The 17,394-nt window shown below is 39.3% G+C and overlaps 1 non-coding gene across 1 annotated transcript; it reads right to left on the bottom strand.

The window, feature by feature from the left end:
• Window positions 1-6,823: 6,823 nt before the first annotated feature.
• Window positions 6,824-6,927, bottom strand: LOC148545609 (small nucleolar RNA R71). Its single transcript, XR_015901558.1, has one exon. It is a non-coding gene; the product is annotated as a small nucleolar RNA R71 (small nucleolar RNA).
• Between the last annotated feature and the right edge of the window lie 10,467 nt (window positions 6,928-17,394).

Below are 17,394 nucleotides of genomic sequence, written 5' to 3' on the forward strand. Positions count from 1 at the left end.
AACTCGAAATAGCATGCTTCCAATTGCATTGGAAAGTAGACATCCAGGGCTTTTCAGCAATATATAATAGTCCATACTTTGCACAAGGATAGACGACGTAAACTGGCGTTCAACGCCAGTTCTCTGCCCAATTCTGGCGTCCAGCGCCAGAAAAGGATAAAAAACTGGAGTTGAACGCCCAAACTGGCATAAAAACAGGCGTTCAACTCCACAAATGGCCTCTGCACGTGACTCACTTAAATCTCAGCCCCAGCACACACCAAGTGGGCCCCAGAAGTGGATATCTGCATCATCCATCATAGTCCACTCATATTTTGTAACCCTAGGCTACTAGTTTAGTATTTAAACAACTTTTAGAGACTTATTTGAGACCTCATGACATTTCAGATCAAAACTTTGTATTCCCCGACGGCATGAGTCTCTAAATCCCATTGTTGGGGGTGAGGAGCTCTGCTGTGTCTCGATGAATTAATGCAAGTATTTCTGTTTTCCATTCAAACACGCTTGTTCCTATCTAAGATGTTCATTCGCGCTTAACTGTGATGAAGGTGATGATCTGTGACATTCATCACCTTCCTCAAACTACGAACGTGTGCCTGACAACCACCTCCGTTCTATATCCGATTGAATGAGTATCTCTTAGATTCCTTAATCAGAATCTCCGTGGTATAAGCTAGAACTGATGGCGGCATTCATGAGAATCCGGAAAGTCTAAACCTTGTCTGTGGTATTCCGAGTAGGATTCAAGGATTGAATGACTGTGACGAGCTTCAAACTCCTGAAGGCTGGGCGTTAGTGACAGATGCAAAAGGATAGTAAATCCTATTCCAACCGGATCGAGAACCAACCGGTGATTAGCCGTGCTGTGACAGAGCGCGTGAGCGTAGTTTTCACTGGAAGGATGGAAGGTAGCCATTGACAACGGTGATCCACCAACACACAGCTTGCCATAGGAGGACGTGCGTGCGTGAATCAGAAGACAGAGGAAAGCAGAGATTCAGAAGACAAAGCATCTCCAAAACTCCAACATATTCTCTATTACTGCACAACAAGTAACCTTTAATTTATGCTCTCTTGGTTATTCATAATTCAACTGATAAACATAATTGACTTCCTGACTAAGATCTACAAAATAACCATAGATTGCTTCAATCCAACAATCTCTGTGGGATTCGACCCTTACTCACGTAAGGTATTACTTGGACGACCCAGTGCACTTGCTGGTTAGTGGTACGAGTTGTGAAAAGTGTGATTCACAATTCGTGCACCAGTGGTTAATCCCGCTTATTGAGGTTGCGACGGCGGCGTAAGGACGGTGGTTAATTCCGCTTACGTAGAGATGTGAGGTCTGTGGCAGAGTATCCCGCTCAAATCCTTTCGGAATCACAAGAATCTGTAGGCACTATATCCTGGACCATGTGCCGGGCACGAAATCCCAGGGGGTTCCCATTTATTCGTGATCGAAAGGCGATATAAAGTTTGATAAAAATAGATTTTTGTAGAGGAAGTTATGCACGTTTAAAGTTTGGTGTTTAAAATTAAAAATTCTGCAACTTGACATTTTTCTGCAAACTGAGGTGTATGCGTACGCGGGCACCCCCATATGCGGATGGTGGCATCTGTCCAGCACCCATGCGTACGCGAACTTATGGTATGCGTACGTGAAATGGTCTTATTTCCTTGTATGCGTACGCGGACGTATTGTATGCGTACGCGGATGTACTTTTTTAACCCGTACGCATGGTAGGGGTGTGCGTACACAGGCTCCCTGTTTTGCTGAAAAATGATTTTTCTTCACTTTGCAAGGGTTCTCTAGCTTTCCAAACTTCTTTATCTATTGTTTAAGATTGCTAACTAGTAATTATACCTTAAGACTAATAGAGATAGGTTAGTGAGCCAAAAATTGGTAATTTTCTGTATGAGTTTAGAAGACGGAGACTTAGATTTCTGAAGTTGTGGGTGAACTAGCGAAGAGCTTTATTGGCAATGGCTTGAGAAAATTGTGACTGAATGGTAACTTGTGAAATAAAAAATTGATGATGGTTTGATGCACCGTTATTTAGTGATACATTTTGTGCTTAATTTGAGTGGTTTTATCAACATTCTATCACACTTATCCATATAAAATACATGGTTTTGTTATTCCTTCCCAATTTTGCTTAATGGTTGAAAACATGCTTTTTAGGCTTTAATTGTGCTATATTTTTATCTCCCTCTATTACCATTCAATGTCGTGATCTGTTTGTTGAGTGATTTTAGAGTTTATAGGGGCAAGAATGGTCTAGAAGAGAGGAAAGAAGCATGCATGAGTGGAAGGAGCATGAAAATGAAGCTTTGAAGTTTTGGCATCGACGCGCACGCATAGCCCACACGCACGCGTGGAAGCTGAATTCTGGAATTGGCGCGCGAGCATGGACGCATACGTGTGGCTGGGAGAAATCTTCATCAACGCGTACACACACTTGACGCGTACGCGTGTATCACAAAAATTTCATCGACGCGTACGCGTGAGGCGCGCACGTGACCTCTTTAAGTGAAAATGTGCCTAGCGATTTTGGAGGGTTTCCAGGCCCAACTCTGAGTGGAATTCTGGCGGGAAAAGATTAAAAGAACCAAGGATTGAAGGAGAACACATCCTTTACACACTTTAGTTAGTTACTTGTGGAAGTTACATTTTTAGAGAGAGAAACTTGATGAGCAGATAATTTATACCCCTTTTGGCATTGTTTTTACATAGTTTTTAGTATGATTTAATTACTTTTTATTATATTTTTATTAGTTTTCATTCAAAAATCATATTTCTGGACTTTACTATGAGTTTGTGTGTTTTTCTGTGATTTCAGGTATTTTCTGGCTGAAATTGAGGGACCTGAGAAAAAATCTGATTCAGAGGCTGAAAAAGGACTGTAGATGCTGTTGGATTCTGATCTCCCTGCACTCGAAGTGAATTTTCTGGAGCTACAGAAGCCCAATTGGCACGATCTCAATTGTGTTGGAAAGTAGACATCCTGGGATTTCTAGAAATATATAATAGTCCATACTTTGCCCGAGATTTGATGGCCCAAATAGGTGTTCAAAGACAGCCTAAAACATCTTCGCGTAAAACGCCCAAACTGGCACCAGAATTGGAGTTAAACACCCAAACTAGCACCCAAGTTGGCGTTTAACTCCAGGAACAGCCTATGCACATGAAAGCTTCAATGCTCAGCCCAAGCACACACCAAGTGGGTCCCGGAAGTGGATTTCTGCACTATCTGCACTTAGTTACTCATTTTCTATAAACCTAGGTTACTAGTTTAGTATAAAAACTACTTTTAGAGATTTATTTTAGGTCGAGTCTTTTATCTTTGGAATATCTTTTGATCACCATAGACTATCATTTTGGAGGCTGGCCTCACAGCCATGCCTAGACCTTTCACTTATGTATTTTCTACGGTGGAGTTTCTACACCCATAGATTAAGGTGTGGAGCTCTGCTGTTCTTCATGAATTAATGCAATTACTACTGTTTTCTATTCAATTCACGCCTACTTCTTCTCCAAGATATACTCTCGTACTTAATTCAGTTAAGTCAGATTGAAAGGGTGACCCGTGATAATCACCCAATCTTCGTTACTCGCTTAGCCAAGATTATGTGCCTGACAACCACAAAGCGGTCTACATGATGTTCAACGTAGTCATTGGATGACAGCTGGAGTATACTCTCTTGGATATCTAATACACGGACCGAGTCCGTGAGATTAGTATCTTTGTGGTATAGGCGAGAACCATTGGCAGCATTCCTGAGATCCGGAAAGTCTAAACCTTGTCTGTGGTATTCCGAGTAGGATCTGGGAAGGAATGACTGTGACGAGCTTCAAACTTGCGAATGTTGGGCACAGTGACAGTGTGCAAAAGGACAATGGTCCTATTCCGATGCTAGCGGGAACCGACAGATGATTAGCCATGCGGTGACAGCGCATATGGATTTATTTTCATCCGAGAGGATCATACAGCTTGCCATGGAAGGAGGTAACGCATGGTTGGAAGAAGGCAATAGGAAAGTAGAGGTTCAGAAGTAACAAAGCATCTCCATACGCTTATCTGAAATTTCCACCAGTGAATTACATAAGTAACTTTATCTTATTTTATATTTTATTCATATTTTAATTTTCAAAACCTCATAACCATTTGTATCCACTTGACTGAGATTTACAAAGATGACCATAGCTTGCTTCAAGCCGACAATCTCCATGGGATCGACCCTTACTCACGTAAGGTTTATTACTTGGACGACCCATTGCACTTGCTGGTTAGTTACGTGGATTTGTGTAAAAGATGAGATCATGTTCTTCCACACCAAGTCTTTGGCGCTGTAGCTAGGGAATGAACAATCACGATTTCGCGTACCAAGTTTTTGGCGCCGTTGCCGGGGATTGTTCGAGTTTGGACAACTGACGGTTCATCTTGTTGCTCAGATTTGGTAATTTTATTTTAATTTTAAGCTTTTTATTTTCGAAAAATTCAAAAAAAAAAATATATATTTTTTATTTTGTTCTTCAGAATTTTTGAGAATGATTTCTAGAGTTTCATCATGATCTGTTGAAGCCTGGCTGGCTGTCAAGCCATGTCTAAATTCTTTTGGACCGAGGTCCGAGGCTTCCACTTATCATTGCAGGAGCTTTTTGATTCCCATCAATATGACTGTTGTATGTAATGCTCTGCTGAAGCTTGGCTGGCCATTGGCCATGTCTAATCTTTTGGACCGAAGCTTTCACATAAAGCTTGGCTGGCTATTAAGCCATGTCTAAATTTTTGGACCGGAGCTTTAGACTACATTGCATGATTCCTGGAATTCTTATTAAAAATTTTGTATCTTTTTATTTTCTTTTTCCAAATTAATTTTTGAAAAATTAAAAAAATTAATAAAATCATAAAAACCAAAAAAATTTCATGTTTGAGTCTTGTGTCAAATTTTAAGTTTGGTGTCAATTGCATATTTTTAATCTTTCTTTAAATTTTTGAAAAATTCATGCATGTGTTCTTCATTGATCTTCAAGTTGTTCTTGATGATTGTCTTTGTTTGATCTTTACATTTTCTTATTTTGCGTCTTTCCTCATTTTTCATATGCATTCTTGAATTATTAGTGTCTAAAGTTTAAAAATTTTTAAGTTTGGTGTCTTGCATGTTTTTTCTTTTCTTAAAAATTTTCAAAAACATGTTCTTGGTGTTCATCATGATCTTCAAAGTGTTCTTGATGTTCATCTTGACATTCAAAGTGTTCTTGCATGCATTAGTTGTTTTGATTTTAATTTCTTATGTCTTGTGTCTGTTTGATGTTTTTCTCTTTCCTCATTAATTTCAAAAATAAAAAATATCTTTCCCATTATTTTGCTTATAATTTTTGAAATTTTGAATTGATTTAGTCAAAATTTTTAAAATTTAGTTGTTTCTTGTTAGTCAAGTCAAAATTTCAAATTAAAAATTCTATCTTTTTCAAATCTTTTTTATTTTTTTATTTTCAAAAATTTTCAAAATTGATTTTCAAGATCTTTTTCTTATTTTTATTTCATATTTTCGAAATTAATGCTAACATTTAATGTTTAGATTAAAAAATTTTCAAGTTGTTACTTACCTATTAAGAAAGGATCAATCTTTAAATTCTAGAATCATATATTTTAGTTTCTTATTAGTCAAGTAATCAACTTTAATTTCAAAAATCAAATCTTTTTAATTTCCTTTTCAATCTTCTTCAAAAGAAATTTCAATCATATCTTTTTCAAAATCAATTTCAAAATCTTCTCTAACTTCTTATCTTTTCAAAATTGATTTTCAAATCTTTTGCAATTAACTACTTGACTTTTTATTTGATTTTAAAAATTTACTATTTCAATCATATCTTTTTCAAAACCACCAAACTACCTTTTTCTCTCTCCAATTTTCGAAAATCACTAACCACTTTTTCAAAAATCAATTTAATTAATTAATTTATTTAGTTTTCAAATTTTATTTTATTCCTTTTTATAATTTTTCGAATACTAACCAATAATAAAAAAAACAAAAAATATTTTCCTTTTATTTTAATTTAAATTCGAATTCTCTCTCTCTCATCTCTTTTTATTTATTTATTTATTTACTAACACTTCTCTTCTTCTTATAATTCGAACCCTCTCTCACTCTCTGTGTTTGAATTCTTCATCTTCTCTCTTCTTCATTCTACTCTTCTATTCTTCTACTCACATAAAGGAATTTCTATACTGTGACATAGAGGATTCCTATTCTTTTCTCTTATCTTCTTTTTCATATGAGCAGAAGCAAGGATAAGAATATTCTTGTTGAAGCTAAACTGGAACCTGAAAGGACTCTAAAGAGGAAGCTAAGAGAAGCTAAAGCACAACACTCTGGAGAGGACCTGACAAAATTTTTCAAAAAAGAAGAAGAGATGGCCGAACCCAATAATAATGGTAGAGATGCAAGGAAGATGCTTGGTGACTTTATTGCACCCTCTTTTGACTTCCGTGGACGGAGCATCTCAATTCCTGCAATTGGAGCAAACAACTTTGAGCTTAAGCCTCAATTAGTTTCTCTGATGCAGCAGAATTGCAAGTTTCATGGACTTCCATTGGAAGATCCTCATCAGTTCTTAGCTAAATTCTTGCAAATCTGTGACACTGTTAAGACCAATGGGGTTAATCCTGAGGTTTACAGACTTATGCTTTTCCCCTTTGCTATAAGAGACCGAGCTAGGACATGGTTGGACTCACAACCTAAAGATAGCCTGAACTCTTGGAAAAAGTTGGTCAATGCTTTCTTGGCCAAATTCTTTCCACCTCAAAAATTGAGCAAGCTTAGAGTGGAAGTCCAAACCTTCAGACAGAAGGAAGGTGAATCCCTCTATGAAGCTTGGGAAAGATACAAGCAATTGATCAGAAGGTGTCCTTCTGACATGTTTTCAGAATGGAGCATCATATGTATATTCTATGATGGTCTGTCTGAATTGTCCAAGATGTCATTGGACCACTCTGCTGGGGGATCTCTTCATCTGAAAAAGACGCCTGCAGAAGCCTATGAACTCATTGAAATGGTTGCAAATAACCAGTTCATGTACACTTCTGAAAGGAATCCTATGAATAATGGGACAACTCAGAAGAAAGGAGTTCTTGAGATTGATACTCTAAATGCAATATTGGCTCAGAATAAAATATTGACTCAGCAAGTCAATATGATTTCTCAGAGTTTGTCTGGAATACAAGCTGCAACAGGCAGTACTAAGGAAGCTTCCTCTGAAGAAGAAGCCTATGACCCTGAGAATCCTACAATGGAAAAGGTGAATTACATGGGAGAATCCTATGGAAATACCTATAATCCTTCATGGAGGAATCATCCAAATTTCTCATGGAAGGATCAACAGAAGGCTAATCAAGGCTTCAGTAACAATAATAGTGGGAGAAATAGGTTTGGCAATAGCAAACCTTTTCCATCATCTTCTCAGAAACAGACAGAGAATTCTAAGCAGAGCCACTCTGACTTAGCAACTGTAGTCTCTGATCTATCTAAGACCACTCTCAGTTTTATGACTGATGTGATGCACGGAAACTTGTCTCTCAACAAATCTCCCTTCGGCAAGTATACCGAATTGTCGTCAAGTAAAAACTCACAATAGAGTGAGGTCGAATCCCATAGGGATTGATTGGTCAAGCAACTTTAATTGGAGGAATGTTCTAGTTGAGCTAAGCAGAAGTTGATTTGAGAGTTGCAGAAAATTAAATGGCGGAAAAGTAAATAGTAGAAAATGTAAATGCTGGAAATAAAGAACTGAATATAAATGACAGAAAATAAATTGCAAAATCTTAAATAGGGAATGGAGAATTCAGCATAAAAGTAAATGGCAGAAAGTAAAGAGAATGGGTAAGATCAGAAATGGGAAATTCATTGGGCTCAGGAGATGTTGCATTCTCCGGATCAAGTTCATTTTCATCTCTTCCTTAATCAATGCATTCATTGATCTCCTTGGCAATCTTAAGTGATTGAATTCCAATTCCTTGGTAATTCAATCTCTCAAATCTTGATCAATAGCCAATTCCTTGGTCTAATTGCTCATGAGAAGAGATGAAGTATGGTCACTGATTATACCACATGTATTTCCAAATCAAAGTATTGGAAGAATTATATGTCACCATATCCGTCCAAACCCCAATTTGGTCCAACATGAGAAAGCATTTCTAGCATGATCTCTTCATTCCTCTTCCAAGGTTCCGAAGAAATCCATGTATGAATAGCTTCTTTTCCAAGATAACTACCCAATTGGATGAAGATTGAAAGCTTTCTAGTAAAATCAAGAGAAAAAAAAGAGGAAGAATAATGAAAACTATTATTGATCCATCAAATTACAACAGAGCTCCCTAACCTAATGAAAGGGCTTTAGTTGTTCATAGCTCTGGGAATGGAAAGCAAAGATGAAAAATACATTCTGAAAGTAAAACTAGAAGTTGCAGAGAAAGTAAAATTATACAGAGAGTGGTTCTCTCAATCCCCAAAAGCTCCTCTCTATTTCAAAACTACTCCTATATATACTACTCTTCTGATCTTCTAGTTGGCTCTTGAAGTCTTGGATATGGGCCTTTGGATCTTGAGTTTGAAGCAGTTATCATCTTCAGTGGGCTTAGCTTTGCTTGCAAAAAAAGTGTGAGTTAGGCATGGACGTTAGTTAGGACGTTAGTGGTGTTAACGTTAAGTGAAAATGTGGGTTCGAGAACGTTAGTGACGATCACCTTTTTCACTAACGTTCCTAACCAAAATGGTCCACGTTAACTTCAACGTTAGTGGTACTAACGTGACCACTAACGTTGCCTCTTGGTCATTCACAAACGTTATTGGCATTCACCTTTTTCAATATCGTTTGCTTGTTGCCCTTCCTCCCTACGTTAGAGTCCACGTTAGTTTAGCTAACGTGACTCTTAACGTGGGTATACCTCAGCTTCGAGAGCGTTAGTGACACTTACCTTTGTCACTAATGCTCCAAACAACCCTCCTTCCCACGTTAGAGTTCACGTTAATTAGGTTAACGTGACTACTAACGTGGTAGTGATAGCCATCTCCAACGTTAGTGACAAAGGTGAGTGTCACTAACGTTGGCTTATCAACTCTTTCTCTACGTTAGCTTCCACGTTAATGTAATTAACGTGGGCAATAGTGGCTCAATCCAACGTTAGTGACAAAGGTGAGTGTTACTAACGTTGGCCATTCCTTGTTACTTCCACGTTAGAGTTCACGTTAATGTAGTTAACGTGACTCTTAACGTGGCTAGGTGTGCCCCTCTCCAACGTTAGTGGCATTCACTTTTACCACTAACGTTGGAGCTCCCCTTCTCCTCTACGTTATCTTCCACGTTAATGTAATTAACGTGGCAACTAACGTGGGCTAAAATGGCTTTCGAGGGCGTTATTGGTGTTCACTTTTCTTATTAACGTTGCAAGCTAGCCTCCCTTCCACGTTAATGGTCACATTAGTTAGACTAACGTGGCTATTAACGTGGCATCTTCCTTGCTTCCTTTGTCCTGAAATCAAGCAGGTAAAGTGCATCAAAGCTAGGTTCTAACTCATGAGATCATGCATAATCTATTTTATCATTCAATTCATGCATAATTCTCACAAAATCATGTAAAATTCACAATGTTTTCTTGAATCAAGATGTAAGTTATTATCTACCCAAAACTTGCTTATTAACTAAGAAAATGCATGAAACTACCTTAAAACAGTAAAGAAAAGGTCAGTAAAACTGGCCAAAATACCCTGGCATCATGAAGCAAGGTCCTCCATTAGAAATTTGGAGGTACAAGTGGGTTAGCTGAGTAAAAGATTTACTGAACCCCTTCCTAGTACTCTCCCAAGCAATACAGAAGAGAATCCAAAAAGAGAGTGCAAGGCCATAAATATAACCAGCATGGCCGAACCTATAGAGGAGGGAAAGGCAGTGATTTCCAGTAAAGAAGATCTCAATGGATGTCCACTGGCCTCCAAGGAGTTCCCTAATAAGGAACCAAAGGAATCTGAGACTCATACAGAGACCATAGAGATTTCACTGAACTTACTGTTGCCATTCATGAGCTTTGATGAGTATTCTTCCTCTGAAGAGGATGAAGATATTGCTGAAAAGCAAGTTGCTCAATATCTGGGAGCAATCATGAAGTTTAATGCCAAGTTATTTGGTAATGAGACTTGGGAGGATAAACTCCCATTGCTCATCAATGAACTAAATGATCTGTTTCAACTGAAATTACCTCAGAAGAAACAGGATCCTGGAAAGTTCTTAATACCTTGTACCATAGGCACCATGACCTTTAAGAAGGCTCTGTGTGACCTGGGGTCAGGGATAAACCTCATGCCCCTCTCTGTAATAGAGAAACTAGGGATTTTTGAGGTGCAAGCTACAGGAATCTTACTAGAGATGGCAGATAATTCAAGGAAACAGGCTTATGGACTTGTAGAGGATGTCTTGGTAAAGGTTGAAGGCCTGTACATCCCTGCTGATTTCATAATCCTAGATACTGGGAATGAAGAGGATGAATCCATCATCCTTGGAAGACCCTTCTTAGCCACAGCAAGAATTGTGATTGATGTGGACAGAGGAGAGCTAGTCCTTCAATTGAATGAGGACTACCTTGTGTTTAAGGCTCAAGGATCTTCTTCTGTAACCATGGAGAGGAAGCATGAAAAGCTTCTCTCAATACAGAGTCAAACAGAGCCCTCACACTCAACTTCTAAGTTTGGTATTGGGAGGCCATCATTAAGCTCTGAGTCTCTGTGAAGCTCTCTAAGAGCTTCACTGTCAAGCTATTGACATTAAAGAAGCCCTTGTTGGGAGGCAACCCAATGATATTTAATTATATTTATTTGTTTTCCTTTGTTATTTTATGTTTTCTTTAGGTTGATGATCATGTGAAGTCACAAAAACAACTGAAAAATAAAAAACAGAATGAAAAACAGCATTAAAAACAGCACACCCTGGAGGACAGGCTTACTGGCGTTTAAACGTGGTGCACGAAATTGTGATCATCAATGGCGCCAATAGCTTGGTACGCACAATTGTAATCTCAACTGTTTTTCACAACTCCACACAACTAACCAGCAAGTGCACTGGGTCGTCCAAGTAATAAACCTTACATGAGTAAGGGTCGATCCTACGGAGATTGTCGGCTTGAAGCAAGCTATGGTCATCTTGTAAATCTCAGTCAGGTGGATTCAAATGGTTATGGAGAATTGATAATTAAAAGATAAATAAAACATAGAACAAAGATAGAGATACTTATGTAATTCATTGGTAGGAATTCAAATAAGCGTATGAAGATGCTTTGTTCCTTCTGAACCTCTGCTTTCCTGTTGCCTTCTTCCAATCATTCATACTCCTTTCCATGGCAAGCTTATGTTGGGTTTCACCGTTGTCAATGGTTACCTCCCGTCCTTTCAGTGAAAATGGTCCAAATGCGCTGTCACTGCATGGCTAATCAGCTGTTGGTTCTCGATCATGTTGGAATAGGATCCATTGATCCTTTTGCGTCTGTCACTACGCCCAACACTCGCGAGTTTGAAGCTCGTCACAGTCATCCCTTCCCAGATCCTACTCGGAATACCACAGACAAGATTTAGACTTTCTCGGATCTCAGGAATGCTGCCAATTGATTCTAGCCTATACCACGAAGACTCTGATCTCATGGAATGGAAGGCTTGGTTGTCAGGCGAGGCAACCATGCGTCATGAATCAGGAGGCTAAGAGATACGCACTCAAGCTATTGCAAGTAGAACAGAGGTGGTTGTTAGGCACGTATTCATAAGTGAGAATGATGATGAGTGTCACGGATCATCACATCCTTAAGGTTGAAGAACGAGTGTATATCTTAGAGAAGAAGTAGGCGTGAATTGAATAGAAAAACAATAGTACTTTGTATTAATTCATGAGGAACAGCAGAGCTCCACACCTTAATCTATAGTGTGTAGAAACTCTACCGTTGAAAATACATAAGAACAAAATGTCTAGGCATGGCCGAATGGCCAGCCTCCCAAAGCGTGAGCATACAAGTTCCAAGATGAAAAGTATGATCAAGTCTGTAAAATACAATAGCAAAATGTCCTATTTGTAGAAAACTAGTAACCTAGGGTTTACAGAAATGAGTAAATGATGCAGAATCCACTTCTGGGCCCACTTGGTGTGTGCTTGGACTGAGAATTGAAGCTTTCATGTGTAGAGACTTTTCTTGGAGTTAAACGCCAGCTTTTGTGCCAGTTTGGGCGTTTAACTCTAGCTTTTATGCCAGTTCTGGCATTTTGACGCCAAAATTTCTATGCTGACTTGGAACGCTGGTTTGGGGCATCAAATCTCGGGCAAAGTATGGACTATTATATATTGCTGGAAAGCCCAGGATGTCTACTTTTCAACGCAGTTGAGTGCGTGCCAATTAGTCTTCTGAAGCTCCAGAAAATCCACTTCAAGTGCAGGGAGGTCAAAATCCAACAGCATCTGCAGTCCTTTTTCAGCCTCTGAATAAGATTTTTGCTCAGGTCCCTCAATTTCAGCCAGAAAATACCTGAAATCACAGAAAAATACTCAAACTCATAGTAAAGTCCAGAAATGTGATTTTTATTTAAAAACTAATAAAAACATAATAAAAACTAGCTAAAACATACTAAAAACATACTGAAAACAATGCCAAAAAGCGTATAAATTATTCGCTCATCACAATACCAAACTTAAATTGTTGCTTGTCCCCAAGCAACTGAAAATCAAATAGGATAAAAAGAATAGTATATACAATGAATTCCAAAAACATCTATGAAGATCAGTCTTAATTAGATGAGCGGGGCTTTTGGCTTTTTGCTTTTCAAACAGTTTTGGCATCTCATTTTATCCTTTGAAGTTCAGAATGATTGGCATCTATAGGAACTCAGAATTTAGATAGTGTTATTGATTCTCCTAGTTCAGTATGTTGATTCTTGAACACAGCTACTTTATGAGTCTTGGCCGTGACCCTAAGCATTTTGTTTTCCAGTATTACCACCGGATACATAAATGCCACAGACACATAACTGGGTGAACCTTTTCAGATTGTGACTCAGCTTTGCTAGAGTCCCCAATTAGAGGTGTCTAGAGCTCTTAAGCACACTCTTTTTGCTTTGGACTACGACTTTAACCGCTCAGTCTCAAGTTTTCACTTGACACCTTCACGCCACAAGCACATGGTTAGGGACAACTTGTTTTAGCAGCTTAGGCCAGGATTTTATTCCTGTGGGCCCTCCTATCCACTGATGCTCAAAGCCTTGGATCCTTTTTATTTTACCCTTGCCTTTTGGTTTAAAGGGCTATTGGCTTTTTCTGCTTGCTTTTTCTTTCTCTTTCTCTTTCTTCTCTTTTTTTTCTATTCACTGCTTTTTCTTGCTTCAAGAATCATTTTTTTATGATTTTTCAGATCATCAATAACATTTCTCCTTTTCCATCATTCTTTCAAGAGCCAACAATTTTAACATTCATAAATAACAAATTCAAAAATATGCACTGTTCAAGCATTCATTCAGAAGAACAAAAAGTATTGCCACCACATCGAAATAATTAAACTATTTTAAAATTCAAAATTCATAGGACATTCATAACTTCAAGACATAGACTCTAAGACACTAATGATCATGTAATAAAAACACAAACATAGATAAACATAAAGCATAAAATTCGAAAAACAGAAAAATAAGGAACAAGAAAATTAAAGAACGGGTCCACCTTAGTGATGGCGACTAGTTTTTCCTCTTGAAGATCTTATGGAGTGCTTGAGCTCCTCAATGTCTCTTCCTTGCCTTTGATGCTCCTCTCTCATGATTCTTTGATCTTCTCTAATTTCATGAAGGAGGATAGAATGCTCTTGGTGTTCCACCCTTAGTTGTCCCATATTGGAACTTCATTCTCCTAGGGAGGTGTTAATTTGCTCCCAATATTTTTGTGGAGGAAAATGCATCCCTTGAGGCATCTCAGGGATTTCATGATGAGGAATTTCCTCATGCTCTTGTCCATGAGTGGAATCTCTTGTTTGCTCCATCATTTTCTTAGTAATGGGCTTGTCCTCATCAATGAGGATGTCTTCCTTTATGTCAATTCCAGCTGAATTGCAGAGATGACAAATGAGATGAGGGAAGGCTAACCTTGCCAAAGTAGAAGACTTGTCCGCCACCTTGTAGAGTTCTAGGGATATAACCTCATGAACTTCTACTTCCTTTCCAATCATGATGCTATGGATCATGATAGCTCGATCTATAGTAACTTCAGACCGGTTGCTAGTGGGAATGATTGAGCGTTGGATGAACTCCAACCATCCCCTAGCCACGGGCTTGAGGTCATGCCTTCTTAGTTGAACCGGCTTCCCTCTTGAATATATTTTCTATTGAGCGCCCTCTTCACAAATGTCTATGAGGACTTGGTCCAACCTTTGATCAAAGTTGACCCTTCTAATGTAGGGGTGTGCATCTCCTTGCATCATTGGCAAGTTGAATGCCAACCTTACATTTTCCGGACTGAAATCTAAGTATTTCCCCCGAACCATTGTAAGCCAATTCTTTGGGTCCGGCTTCAAACTTTGATCATGGTTCTTGGTGATCCATGCATTGGCATAGAACTCTTGAACCATTAAGATTCCGACTTGTTGAATGGGGTTGGTGAGAACTTCCCAATCTCTTCTTCGAATATCATGTCGTATCTCCGGATATTCACCCTTTTTGAGCTTGAAAGGGACCTCGGGAATCACTTTCTTCTTGGCCACAACTTCATAGAAGTGGTCTTGATGCACCCTTGAGATGAATCTCTCCATCTCCCATGACTCGGAGGTGGAAGCTTTTGCCTTCCCTTTCTTCTTTCTAGAGGTTTCTCCGGCCTTTGGTGCCATAAATGGTTATGGAAAAATAAAAAGCAACGCTTTTACCACACTAAACTTAGAAGGTTTGCTCGTCCTCGAGCAAAAGAAGAAAGAAGGGAGTAGAGGAAGAAGAAATAGAGGAGATGGAGTGGGTTAGGGTTTCGGCCAAGGGGGTGAAGTAGTATTTAAGATGTGTGAAAATGAAGGAGTGAAGATGGGTTTATATAGGAGTGGAGAGAGGTGTAGGGTTCGGCCATGTATGGGTGGGTTTGGGAGGGAAAGTGGTTTGAATTTGAATGGTGAGGTAGGTGGGGTTTTATGATGGATAGATGTGGATTGGTGAAGGGATTATGGAGAAGAGGGTAGGATTTGATAGGTGAAGGGTATTTGGGGAAGAGTGTTATGAAAAGGTGTGAAGAAGAGAGAGAGTGAGTTGAGGTTGGTGGGGATCCTGTGGGGTCCAGAGATCCTGAGATGTCAAGGATTTCTCATCCCTGCACTAATTAGGCGTGCAAAACGCCCTCTGCTGCCAATCCTGGCGTTAAACACCAGGTTGCTGCCTATTTCTAGCGTTTAACGCCAGCTTCTTGCCCTTTTCTGGCGTTAAACACCCAGAATGGTGCCAGACTGGGCGTTTAACGCCCATTCTACTGCCCTTACTGGCGTTTAAACGCCAGTAGGCTTCTCCTCCAGGGTGTGCTGTTTTTCATTCTATTTTTCAATTTGTTTTTGCTTTTTCAATTGTTTTTGTGACTTCACATGATCATCAACCTACAGAAAACATAAAATAACAATGGAAAATAGAAATTTAACATAGATAAGTAAAAATTGGGTTGCCTCCCAACAAGCGCTTCTTTAATGTCAGTAGCTTGACAGTGGGCTCTCATGGAGCCTTACAGATACTCAGAGCATGATGATGGCCTCTCAACACCAAACTTAGAGTTTGGTTGTGGCCTCCCAACACCAAATTTAGAGTTTGAATGTGGGGGTTTTGTTTGACTCTGCATTGAGAGAAGCTTTTCATGCTTCCTCTCCATGGTTACAGAGGGAGATCCTTGAGCTTTAAACACAAGGGAGTCCTCATTCACTTGAAGGACCAATTCTCCTCTGTCAACATCAATCACAGCTTTTGCTGTGGCTAGGAAGGGTCTGCCAAGGATGATGGATTCATCCATACACTTCCCAGTGTCTAGGATTATGAAATCAGCAGGGATGTAGTGTTCTTCAACCTTTACCAAGACATCCTCTACAAGTCCATAAGCCTGCTTTCTTGAATTGTCTGCCATCTCTAGTGAGATTCTTGCAGCTTGTACCTCAAGGATTCCTAGCTTCTCCATTACAGAGAGAGGCATGAGGTTTATGCTTGACCTTAGGTCACACAGAGCCTTCTCAAAGGTCATGGTGCCTATGGTACAAGGTATTGAGAACTTTCCAGGATCCTGTCTCTTTTGAGGTAATCTCTGCCTAGTCAAGTCATCCAGTTTTTTGGTGAGCAAGGTGGTTCATCCTCCCAAGTCTCATCACCAAATAACTTGGCATTTAGCTTCATGATTGCTCCAAGGTACTTAGTAACTTGTTCTTTAGTAACATCTTTATCCTCTTCAGAGGAAGAATACTCATCAGAGCTCATGAATGGCAAAAGTAAATTCAATGGAATCTCTATGGTCTCAGTGTGAGCCTCAGATTCCCATGGTTCCTTATTAGGAAACTCCTTGGAGGCCAGTGGACGTCTATTGAGGTCTTCCTCAGTGGAGATCACTGCCTCTTCCTCCTCTTCAGGTTCGGCCGTGTGGGTCATGTTGATGGCCTTGCACTCTCCTTTTGGATTTTCTTCTGTATTGCCTGGGAGAGTACTAGGAGGGAGTTCAGCAACTTTCTTGCTCACTTGACCCACTTGTGCCTCTAAATTTCTAATGGAGGACCTTGTTTCAGTCATGAAACTTTGAGTGGTTTTAATTAAATCAGAGATTACAGTTGCTAATTCAGAGTGGCTCTGCTTTGAATTCTCTGTTTGTTGCTAAGAAGATGATGGAAAAGGCTTGCTATTGCTAAACCTATTTCCTCCACCATTATTGTTGTTGAAGCCTTGTTGAGGCCTCTGTTGATCCTTCCATGAGAGGTTTGGATGATTTCTCCATGAAGGATTATAAGTGCTTCCATAGGGTTCTCCCATGTAATTCACCTCTTCCATTGCTGGGTTCTCAGGATCATAAGCTTCTTCTTCAGATGAAGCTTCTTTGGTACTGCCTGTTGCTGCTTGCATTCCAGACAGACTCTGAGAAATCATATTGACTTGTTGAGTCAATATTTTGTTCTGAGCCAATATGGCATTCAGAGTGTCAATCTCAAGAACTATTTTCTTCTGATTTGTCCCATTATTCACAGGATTCCTTTCAGAAGTGTACATGAATTGGTTATTTGCAACCATTTCAATGAGTTCCTGAGCTTCTGCAGGCGTCTTCTTCAGATGAAGAGATCCTCCAGCAGAGCTGTCCAATGACATCTTGGACAGTTCAGATAGACCATC

The sequence above is a fragment of the Arachis ipaensis genome, chromosome B9, assembly GCF_059453495.1.
Source record: "Arachis ipaensis isolate K30076 ecotype BB chromosome B9, ASM5945349v1, whole genome shotgun sequence".
Classification (NCBI taxonomy): domain Eukaryota; kingdom Viridiplantae; phylum Streptophyta; class Magnoliopsida; order Fabales; family Fabaceae; genus Arachis; species Arachis ipaensis.